This window comes from Podarcis raffonei, chromosome W (assembly GCF_027172205.1).
Source record: "Podarcis raffonei isolate rPodRaf1 chromosome W, rPodRaf1.pri, whole genome shotgun sequence".
Lineage (NCBI taxonomy): Eukaryota > Metazoa > Chordata > Lepidosauria > Squamata > Lacertidae > Podarcis > Podarcis raffonei.
Window position 1 is genome coordinate 6,348,011 of NC_070620.1, and position 12,275 is coordinate 6,360,285.

Sequence of the window (12,275 nt, forward strand, 5' to 3'; positions counted from 1 at the left end):
TGCCTCCGCCTGCAGCTCCCTTTTTGAGGTGACTCATCGTGTGTGTCTCTGCTGTTACACTTGAGCAACCGCAATGACTCCCGGATTGCTGTCAGATGGCAATGGTGGTTGCTTGTGAGTAACCAGTCAGGACTCCAACCTGTCTTTTACAGGTTTTATTTTGGTGCAAAACTATTTACAGTGTAGAACCACAAGTTCATGTCTGCCTCAATCGCTAGCAGAATCCGGGAGTGGTCATTTCCGGGTCCTCCCCCAACATAATAGCTTAGTCACCCCCAGCCTTTTCCTTCCTTCTTTGCGTTTTACACCTCTGCGCAGGGTGGGTGACGGAAGAGGCGTGCTTCCCTACTGGCTGGCTTGCCCAGGAGCGGTGCTGAGGCTCCCAGCAGCATCGTCTGGTCCCTTCCCCTCTTCCCCACTGGAGGTGTGGCTTTCCCCACCACAGGAAGGGGAACTGCTTCACAAGATTTTCGGAGGTTCCCTGTAACCTAACTGCCCCTCTCCTTCCCTTCCCTGTTCCGATGGCAGTCCCCTGACAGTAATGATTAGATTAGAATGATGATATGGTATTATTTGTAGATGTGTGGTGGTTTTTTTGTTTTTTTGTTTGTGTGTGTGTGTGTGTGTGTGTTTTCCCTCTCTTGTGTTTTGGGGTTTTCTTCCTTGTTTGTACTGTTTCATTTTGGATTCAATGTTTGTAATTTTTGTTGTAATTTTGCATTGAAAATAAAATAAAATAGATTGCCATTGGCCTGTTCCAGCAGGCTGTTCTGATGTGGATGTTTATCTTCCCACCCTTGCCTTATCAATTGCTTTGCAAGAGAAGGGCTTACTTCCACTCTTAAACTTCATACTGCAAACTCCCTTGGGTGGAGGACCTCTCTCTTTGCATTTGCTGATGCTGTAAAAACCAGATGTTGGGAAACTTGTCTCCCACCCCCACCAATGTTGAAGAACTACAACTCCCATCAGCCTCAGTAAATACGGCCCTATGGCAAGCCAAACGTTCCCTCTCGTGGGCCAAAGGTTCCACTGCATTGATGCTGCTGTATGATTACTGTCATTGGGTTTCCACCTGCCCTTGTTTTTTAGTCTCCTAGGTAGCAAAGAAGGCTGTGCTGTTGACTGGGTTTCCCCATGGCTGAGAAGCAGGTCCAGGGGCTGGAGGCTGAATGCCCCATCTGCTGAAACCCTTACGACAACACTTTTTGCACCCCAAGGTCCTTTAGTGCCAATATTCCTTCTGCATCAAGTGCCTGGCTCTTCTCAGCTTGGTGTCCCCAGCCCAGAACCGCTTGCAGTGCTCACTCTGCCGCCACCCTACTGTCCTCCCCTCCGACCAGCCTGTCACTGAGCTGCCCACCAATGAAGCCCTCCTGCGCCTGCTGTGCCTGGAGCCCAACCACATCATCCTGTAGGGTTGGCAGCTGTGCTTGAAGGAGCAGCGCAAGAGCAGGTACTTCCTCTGCCAGCCCAGGGTTTACACCCTGGACCTGGGCCCAGTGAGAGATCCAAGCATTGAGAGCTACTGTGAGCCAAGCCGCCCGGCTAGTGCTACCACTGCCACCACAATCATGCCCAACCACCACCGCTCCCCAATGTGGGCGTGTGCCTGCAACCCCCAGCTCCAGATTTTCACCTACCTGATGGCTCTCATCTTAAGCATGACTTTACTACTCATCTTCTCCATCTTTTGGACGAGGCAGCTCTTTGGGGGCTGGGGGTGAGAGGGACCAGCAGCCTCCTCAGGCGGAAGATGCTGAGGGCAGGGTAGAGGTGGTTGGCGAGCAGCAGCAAAGTGTTGGGAGGACTAGCTTGTGTGTGTCACACAGCCTGCCTTGAGTTCTCCAAGTCAGCTCAAGTGTGCTGGAAGACATTGCCCAGTTATGATTTAAGATTCAAAGCCTGGTCAGATTCTGCCTATAGAACAAGAGAGAGACTGCCATCTTGTCTTTCGCCCCAGACAGCAAAACGGTTTGGACTGCCACTGGGTCCCAGGATTTGACCTTGAGGGTTACTTGTGAGCTTTTAAATAGGGATGGGGATGAGGACATGACAGGGCAATGGGAGCATTTCAACTAACAAACTCGCTGCTTCTTAAGTTGGCTAAAGAGGGTGAAAATGGATAATGGGAATATAGCAGGTGTGGAGATGAGAGCTTTTCTCATTCCAGGTGTTGCTGAACTACAACTCCCATAATCTCTGGTCATGATGGGAGCTGTAACACAACCACATCTGGAGGGCCCAAGTTTCCCCATACTTGGAGTAAAGGGACATAGGAATCTGCCTTACAGCCAGGCCATTGGTCCATCTAGCTCCATATTGTCTATGCTGAGTGGCAGCTCTCAAGGGTTTCAGGCAGTGGTCTGTCTTTCTTATTCCTACTTGGAGATTCTGAGGATTGAACCTGGAAACTTCTGCATGTAAGGCTCTACCACTGAGCTATGCTGACCCTCCAAACCAGCCTCTTCCCCTGTGCCAAATGCCTCTGCTGCAGCCAATGAAGAGTTCCCAACATCTAGAGAACATTGACTGCACTGCTGAATGTGGAACCACCAAGGCTGCAGATCTTAACTGTCCTCTGTCCAGGCTTGAAGATGGTCCTCTGTGTACTCACATCATGCAGGCATGCAATGAAGGCAGGTGCTCAAGGGTTTCTTTCTCCTAGTGTGCGCACTACTGGTTAGAAGGGGGCCAAACAGCAGTGGCATTAAAACTTTTTTATCTACACTGCAGTGTTTTGTTTCAAATTGCATCAGCTTGTAAGAGTGGGGGCTGATAACAGGATCAAAGCAATCTCTTGGATCTTGCAAAAAGGTAGGTTTAGTGTGGACAGGGTGGATTGGGAAAGGGACACACAAAATGAACTTGGGGGGGGCTGCATTGCCTTTCCCTACAAGGAAATGCCAATTCAGGGGTGGAAAATCTTTTCCCCCAACCCAATTACCTCATTCCGTTCTGGGCAACCTTCTGAGCACCACATGCTGGTGGTAGGTGGGGGCAGAGGCAAAAGTGAGTAGGGCAGCTAATGTAAATGTTACCTCTGTACAGCAGGCCAGTTTCTACACACGCCCTTCCATATCCTCCATCTAGGCAAGTGAAATATACTTGGAGTTGAGTGTGGATTTCATGCTCTTTATTCAGCTCATATTAGCGAGGAATGAAAGTTCCCCCACAATATCTGCTTTATATACATTATTTACACAATGGGCCACACGTGATTGGCTAATTCCGGGATTCTCCTGTAGGCCAATCAGGTTGTGGATTCACTTCCACCTGGAGCTGGATTGGGTGGCTCCTGCGGACCAATCATACTGCTGCATTGTTCTAGGACCAATGTGAGAGATAGTAAGTCTGCAGGCTTGAGTTTGCTAGCTGATGCAACTGGCTTATGCAATCAGCCTGCAATACTTTCTATGGAAGTGCTGGGTCAGAAAGACTCAGCAGTAATGTGCTGTCAGTTGATTGGCTGTCATCGGTTTCAGCTGGACTAAAATTTCATTCTAGAGGTAAAGGCTGCGCACTCACTCAACAGCAAGATCTGACGGAGTTGAGACACGTAGTGAAGAAAAGAAGATACAGCACTCAAACTGAAAATTCCTCTCTGCTGGCAGAACATTAGCTTTTTGTCGCTCTCTTAAAACTTTTTCCTTTTTGTCTTCCTCTTTCTTTCTCTTTTACCTCTCTCTCTTTCTCTCTTTTTCCTGTCTTTTCCCCCACTTTGTCCCTTTTAATTTTTCTTTATTTTTCTTATCACCCCATTTTTTTCTCTTCTCTTATAGTATCTGTTTCGCATTAGTACTTATTTAAAGGTACCCCTGCCCGTACGGGCCAGTCGTGACCGACTCTAGGGTTGCGCGCTCATCTCGCTCAAGAGGCCGGGAGCCGGCGCCGTCTGAAGACACTTCCGGGTCTCATGGCCAGCGTGACGAAGCTGCAGCTGGCGAGCCAGCACCAGCGCCGCACACGGAAACACTGTTTAGGTTCCCGCTATAAAGCGGTACCTATTTATCTACTTGCACTTAGGGGTGCTTTCGAACTGCTAGGTGGGCAGGAGCTGGGACTGAACGACGGGAGCTCACCCCGCCGCGGGGATTCGAACCGCCGGCCTTACGATCAGCAAGTCCTAGGCACTGAGGTTTTACCCACAACACCACCCGTGTCCCTATTTATTTATGTTCATTTATTTCCCAGCCCCCCTACTTCTTTTTTCTTTTTATTATCAATATGGTTTCATTTAATTAATCAATTATTGGAATTATATTATTATTTGACTGGATAAACTGCACAATATAATTCAGTCTTAAATTAGTGAGTTTTTAAATTTATCAGGTAAAAATTGTAAATGAATTTGGAAGTTATAATTATTAACCTTGCTACTCAGAATTTATGTGAATGAATTTGAAGTATCTTATTATAGACTGAACCACGTATAAATTTGAGAATAAGAAAGTGTATGGTAGGAGCTACATATTTAAAGAGACTAAAGAAATTCCCAGCAATGGCTGGTAAAAAACCTCCTACTGCATCGTTGGCTACACAAGGCACACAAGCAAGGAGAAGCTCTGCTTATGATCTGGATGCAACAGTGGATATCAAGGAATTATTATTGGAATTATGAAAAGACATTGCAGATCTTAACTGTAAATGAAAATGCTAAAATAGTAGAGGATAATTTTATGTCAATGAAGGTTAAATTAGATGAAAATGTTAAAATTACAGCGGATTTATCAGATCAGGTACACAATTTGGTACAAAAAAATTCCGAATTAATAAAAACCGTGCATGACCTTAAAGAGAAATCTCAGAATTTAGAAGAAGGGCAGAAAAAAATACAGCGATAAAGTGCATGCGATAAAATACGAGAGGAAACAGTGGATTTGAGGAAACAACAAGAAGCAATCTGGGACTCTCTGGCAATTTTACAAATGCAGAGAAGATAAAATACATTGAGATTCAGTGGATTATTGGAGGAGACAGAGGAAGTTATAGAGAGAAAAATAGCCAAAGAACTCACTGTCTGGTTAGAACTTGAGGAATCAGAGGTAACACAAAAAATAGAAAAAGCCTGTAGAGTAAACTCTAAGGTAGCCAAACAAAATAGCTGGCCGGCAGACTGTCTCGTATCTTTCAAGTCCTTAGACTTAAAAAACAAAATTCTTCAGACAAGTAACAAAAAAAACAACCCCTGAGAGTTGAAGGAAAAGATATAATCATACATAAAATTATTTCAAATCAACTGATAAGGAAAAGAGATAAATATAAGGCTCTGACGGATGCTCTAAAAACCAAAACAATTGATTATAGATGGGAGTTCCCCGAAGGGATCTCCTTTTTTAAGGGCAAATGTAGAAAAATTTTGTCTGTACCAGAAGCAGAAAATTTTTGGAGAACCTACTGCCACTTTGGGGACATTCAGAGGAACCGGAACAGTAACGTTTGATATTAACGGAAGTTGTTTCTTCTTCTTCTTTTTTATGTTGAATAATTTCTGCAGAGAGAAGTATGTTGTGAAATGAAAAAAATGGTATGGGATGCGAGCAAAGCGATGTTAAGAGGATTCTTTATCAAGCAGAATGCAATCCAAAAGAAAATGGAAAAGAAAATGGAAAAGAAAGAAATGGAAATTTGGGAAGAAATTTGGTTAAATGAAAAAAAAAAAATTCTTCCAAAAACCAGATGATGAACAGATTAAACTAACCATAAAAACTTTACAGACTCAATTTTCCATGTTAATAAATGAGGAAATAGAATGGAAAATAAAGTCGATGAGACATAGAAACTTTGAGTATGCAAATAAATCGGGTAAATTATTGGCCTGGCAGATAAAAAAGGAGCAAGATGACAGAATTATTAGTAAAATTAAAGTTGAGGAAGCTTGGATTCAAAACCTGAAAGAGATCAGGAAAAGTTTTGCCAACTTCTATTCAAAACTATATAAAGAAGGCCCGGAGAAGAATGAAAAAATTAAGGAATTCTTAAAGACATGTAAATTACCAATGATTTCTAAGGAAAAAATTAATAACTTTGAATTTCCCCATTACAGCGATGGAAGTACAGCATTCTATTCAAAGATCAAAATCAGGGTCCTGACAGTCTTCCAGCTGTTTATTATAAAAAAATTAGAAGATGCTTTATCCCTACCCCTAAAAGCTACCGGACTCTTGGAAGGAGAGCTATACCTCGGTCATCCATAAACAAGGAACAGGACTATCAAATATTGCTAACTATAGACCTTTTGCTCTGCTAAACAATGACTATAAGATCTATGCTGATATCATCGCGAACAGATTAAAGATATTGTTGAAGGAGACAATTCACAAAGATCAAACAGATTTTCTCCCTGGAACATATATGCAATCCAATATAAGAACACTGATAAATGAATACATTTATATTTATAAATGTATAAATATATAAATTTATATATGAATACTTGGATCTTAAAATTGATAAACCAGCAGTCATCATGTTTGTCGATTGTCACGGTCCAGTTCACGGGCAATTGAAGTCCCAGCAGGGGACGTCAGGACTGGGGGCAAGATGGCGGGGTGGGAGCAGGAATGGGGGTCCAGAAGCCAGGAGGCCAATCATCCTGATGGTAGCTCAGGAAGCAGCAGCGGAGATATTGCTCCAGGACTTGGAATGTTTGATTTGTAGCTTTTCTTTCTGGAGCCCACACGCTTCCGCTCAGCGCTCTGCTTCCAGGACTTCCCACAGCTACTTGTAGCAGAGTGTACGCAGCGTAGAAACTGTTGCTGTGTGTGTGCGTGTAATAAATCAGGCTTAACGCACGGTGCCTTCCTTATCTTCTAATAGTCTTTATTCGTGTAGAAAACCAACTCAGAACCCTCCTGGTGACAGAGCACTCATTTTTGCCCGTCTCTCCTCCAGTAACGGAACAACACACTGAGACACAGGAAAACACTCCCCTCAGTATACTAAACCACGCCTCAGAATGTGAGACGTCACTCAGAACTTCTTAACCCTGTGAGTTCTGATTCTCTCCACACCCCCTCTCGTATTGCATTCTGAGAGGAGTTGTGAACACACATTTACAGACCTCTGAGAGTTCAACACCTTCCCCACTGCCTTTCGCTCCTTCCTGGCATCATTGTCAGGCAACTGTTGAACCTCCTCACAAATCTCAGGTTCGCACTGTGCGAAACCAACCCACGCATTGGTGACCTGAAACCTCTCAGGTGGAATTCCCTTTGTTGCCCGAGATGATCGCCTGGGCACAAACTGGGGTGCTTCTTCTGACCCACTGGGGCCAGCAAGTGTGTCTTCTTCATCAGACGACTCCCCCTCTGACTTGACCCATCTGTGAGCTTTCTCCATTATGCTAACAGGAGATGAAGGCTCACTCTTGGACACTCCTTTAACAACCTGTGGAGACGCCCAACCCTGTTCCTGACCCTGATCATGGACCTGGTCCTCACCAACAGGTTCAGCCTCTGGCTCTCCCTCCTCCTCAGATTCAGACAGACAATCTGAGTGAACGTCAGGGCTCGCTTTGCGCCTTGCCCAACCATCCTGCTCACAGAACTCAGCATGTTTACTGATCAGAAGCTTGGTCTGATCACCTTCTGGATATGCGAACCTCCACCCCTTTGTCGCAGGTTCATACCCACAGAAGATCATTTCCTGGTACCTTGGGCCACCCTCCTTCTGCTGAAACTTTGGTACAGGCACCAAGGCTTTCGCACCAAACGCATGGAGGAAATGCACCTGCGGTTTCTGTCCGTGGAGTGCAAAATACGGGGTTTCACCTACCACTGCATTTTAGCACCTGTTCATCGTGAAATTTGCAGATTTAATCGATTCAGCCCAAAACCTCTGAGGCAAACCAGACTCACACAGCTGAATCTCTGATGCTTGAACCAGAGCTTTACTCCTAAGCTCTGCCACGCCCCTCTCCTGAGGAGAAGTCACCTTGTGATGTATCCCTCTCTGGTGAAAAAAACTCTTTAGAGCAGACCCAGTGACCTCTGTACCTCGGTCACACTTGAACCCTTGCACCTTGGTGGAGAACCGTAGTTCCACCTCTGCAATCCAATCTTTGATCAGTTGCGTTGCGTCCTCCTTCGTTCTCAGCGTGAACGCCCATGCGTTCTGAGTAAAATCATCTGACAGCGTCAGCAGAAACCTGGCCCTGCCCAGACTTGGCTGTGGCATGGGACCAAAAAGGTCTGCGTGCACAAGCTCAAAAGGTTTTGTGGTTACTCTCTCCACCCTGGGATAACTGTATCCCTTGGTCTTGGCTTTCCTGCAAGCCCTGCAATTTAGGGGTTTACCACATTCCTTTACTTTGCACCCTTTAGTGCACTCCGGTAACATCTGGATGTCTTCACAAGAACCATGTGACATTCTCTTGTGCCACACGCAAGCACATGAAACATGAGTGTGAACGGTGGCTTTCCCAGCATTCCCTTCACCCTCCAGAGGTGTTTCCAGAACAAAGAGGTTGTTCTGATTTCTCTCAACACTTACTAGTTGCTTCCCCCCTCTGGAAATTGTACAGACATTCTCTTCAAAACAAACCTTATACCCCTCCTGTAAGAGACAAGGTACAGATAAAAGACAATGTTTTATCCCTGGCGACATGTAGACTTCCAGCTGCGCCTGCAAAACAGAAACATAAACATTTCCAACATCAGACAATGGCTTTTGTAAACCATCTGCAAAGCACACTGATTTCCCAGCTGAAACAGGTTTGCAGTTCCACATCTTGACACCAGGTGTCTCAGTTATGAGATGCCTATTGGCAGCAGAGTCCACAATCCAACGCATCACTTTGTCTTCACTGGAGCTGTCCTTCATTGTTGCCTTAGCAACAGACTTCCCGCTGCCCCCGTCCTTGGGGCCTTGGCAGGTGTCCTCTAAAACCGCCATGGGTGCAGATAGCTGATAAGCGCCGTCTTCTCCCTCTGAGCCACGTACTCTCTGCGTCTTCCCACGCCTGCCTCCCTTGCTGGACTGGTTGCCATGGAAACCCAACTGGTTCCCATGGGAAGCAACCTTGGAAACATCCTGCCCTGTCTCCCTTGCTCTCTGGGGGCAGTAGCGACGCAGATGGTCAGGAGAATTGCAAATAAAGCAACGACGAGTGGAAAAAACCTGAACTGTGCCTTCCGCTGGCCTGCCCCCCCCCTCTGCAACTGGAGGGGCTCCCTGTGCCAGCTCGGCCCCCTCTTAGGCGGCGTTCCTCCTCGTCACACAAACAACCGGTGGAAAACTTTGCAAACTTGCCTTTGGTCTTCTCTGCCCCCCCAACCTTGCCAGCAGCTCTCCTTGAGGCTGTACTGCATCTGGGGACGTGGCTTTTGGCTTCCGCTGTGGTTTCTCGGCAAACCCTCTCCAGCACCTGCCAAACAGCCTGAGCACTATCAAGACCCTCTACCAAAGGTAGCTGTGAGGCCTCCAAACTGAGCACTATAGCTTCCAGGGCTTTCTGGTTCCTCCTCTGCGACGCGTGTGCGTTTGCAACATCTGCTGCCGAAGCTCCGGCCGCCGCTTGCTGTGGAGGCCCTCGGACCGCCTCCCACAGACCCTTGGCTACCAGCCATGCCTTCAGCTTCCTGCTCCACTCCTCCCAGTTCTTTCCGTCCAATTTTTCAAATGGGACTGCGTACGATTCATGGCTGTCTGCCATCTTCTCCCCCGGGGCCCAGCGTACTCACGTAACAGCAGTAGCTTCCCAGCTCCCGGTTCAGCAGAGCAGCTCTTCTCCAGCGAGTTCCTCCGCCCTCAGACCCTTGGCAGGACTCCAGCTGGCTTCAGCGTTTCTCCAGCGTCTAGCACACACCGGCAACACACAAACTGCTTCAAAGCGTTTGCGGACCACCCATAACCTATGGAATGTTTGATTTGTAGCTTTTCTTTCTGGAGCCCACACGCTTCCGCTCAGCGCTCTGCTTCCAGGACTTCCCACAGCTACTTGTAGCAGAGTGTACGCAGCGTAGAAACTGTTGCTGTGTGTGTGCGTGTAATAAATCAGGCTTAACGCACGGTGCCTTCCTTATCTTCTAATAGTCTTTATTCGTGTAGAAAACCAACTCAGAACCCTCCTGGTGACAGAGCACTCATTTTTGCCCGTCTCTCCTCCAGTAACGGAACAACACACTGAGACACAGGAAAACACTCCCCTCAGTATACTAAACCACGCCTCAGAATGTGAGACGTCACTCAGAACTTCTTAACCCTGTGAGTTCTGATTCTCTCCACAGATTAACCCTCTCCGTCTGGCCATCTGTTTGAGGGTGGTACACGGAAGAGAGGCACCTCTCAATACCCAGTCCCTTAAGGAAGGCTGCCCAGAACCGGGACGTGAACTGGGGACCCCTATCGGAGATCACTGCATCCGGGAGCCCCAGGGGTCTCTGCCGCGGCACCTTGGTCTGAGCATAAGTCTCACAGGACTGCATGTACTTCTTTTTTTTTTTTTTTATAAAATTTTTATTAGTTTTTCAACATATAATATAAGACAATACAAACAACAAACACTGACAAACAAACATATAAACATGTATAATTTCATAAATTTTTTTCGTATACCCAATTTCAACGACTTCCCCATGCCTCCCTTTTCTGCATCCCTGTTTTAAACTTTTTTCAGCAACCCCTGGTCTGAATTACTTATAAATTCCTTTCTATAACCCTTTTCTTTCCTCTTATCCAATCATATCGCTGCAAATCTGCTATTCTTTACCCATGACATTTTAACACTCAGTAATTTTGCAAGAATTTTTAAGATAAAATTTAAATTTCTTCCAGTCTTCCTCCACCGTCTCTTTCCCTTGGTCACGGATTCTGCTCGTCATCTCTGCTAGTCCCATATATTCAATCACCTTCGTCTGCCACTCTTCCAGCGTGGGTAGTTCTTGTATCTTCCAATACTTAGCTAGTAGAACTCTTGCTGCTGTTGTAGCATACATAAAGAACGTCCTGTCTTTCTTTGACACCAATTGGCCTACTATGCCCAGGAGGAAAGCCTCTGGTTTTTTGTGAAAGGTACACTTAAGCACCTTCTTAATTTCATTATATATCGTTTCCCAGAAGACCTTAATCCTTGGGCACGTCCACCAAAGGTGGTAGAAATTACCTTCAGTTTCATTACATTTCCAGCATTTGTTATTGGGCAAATGATAAATTTTTGCAAGCTTGACTGGGGTCATGTACCACCTATAAATCATTTTCATAATATTCTCTCTTAAGGCATTACATGCCGTAAATTTTATACCGGTGGTCCATAACTGTTCCCAGTCAGCAAACATAATGTCATGACCAATGTCCTGTGCCCATTTAATCATAGCTGATTTAACCGTTTCATCCTGTGTATTCCATTTCAGCAACAAATTGTACATTCTAGACAGATTCTTAGTATTGGGTTCTAACAATTCTGTTTCTAACTTTGACTTCTCCACCTGGAAGCCGATTTTCCTGTCCTGTTTAAAAACTTCATTTATCTGGTAATAATGAAGCCAGTCTCTTACTTTAAACTTCAATTTCTCATAACTCTGTAATTTCACATTTCCACCTTCTTGTTCTACAATTTCCCAGTATTTTGGCCATTTAGATTCCATATTAAGTTTTTTAACTTCCTTGGCCTCCATTGGTGACAACCACCTAGGGGTTTTATTTTCCAACAGATCTTTATAACGAATCCAAACATTGTATAATGCTTTCCAAACAATATGGTTTTTGAAACTTTTATGAATTTTTACCTTGTCATACCATATATATGCATGCCAACCAAACCTATTATTGAACCCTTCTAAGTCCAAAATGTCTGTGTTCTCAAGAAGTAGCCAGTCTTTCAGCCAGCAAAAAGCTGCTGCTTCATAGTACAGTTTTAAGTCCGGCAGGGCAAACCCCCCTCTTTCTTTTGCATCAGTTAATATCTTAAATTTTATTCTGGGCTTTTTGCCCTGCCAGACAAATCTCGTTATGTCTTTCTGCCACTTCTTGAAACAGTCCATTCTGTCCACAATCTGCAATGTTTGAAACAAAAACAGCATTCTTGGCAAAACATTCATCTTAATAACAGCAATTCGGCCTAACAAGGAAAGTCTCAAATTCGACCATATTTCCAAATCTTTCTTAATTTCTGTCCAACATTTCTCATAGTTGTCTTTAAATAAGTTCACATTCTTAGTTGTTAAATTAACCCCTAGATATTTCACTTTATTTGCTACCATTAATCCAGTTTCACTCTGAAACTTCTCTCTTTCCTCCACTGTTAAATTTTTCCCCAGTACCTTTGTTTTTTGTTT

At 45.1% G+C, this 12,275-nt stretch overlaps 1 pseudogene; it reads left to right on the forward strand.

Moving 5' to 3' along the window:
* The first annotated feature begins 1,137 nt into the window (after window positions 1-1,137).
* Window positions 1,138-1,727, forward strand: LOC128406038 (E3 ubiquitin-protein ligase RNF183-like; annotated as a pseudogene).
* The last annotated feature ends 10,548 nt before the right edge of the window (window positions 1,728-12,275 follow it).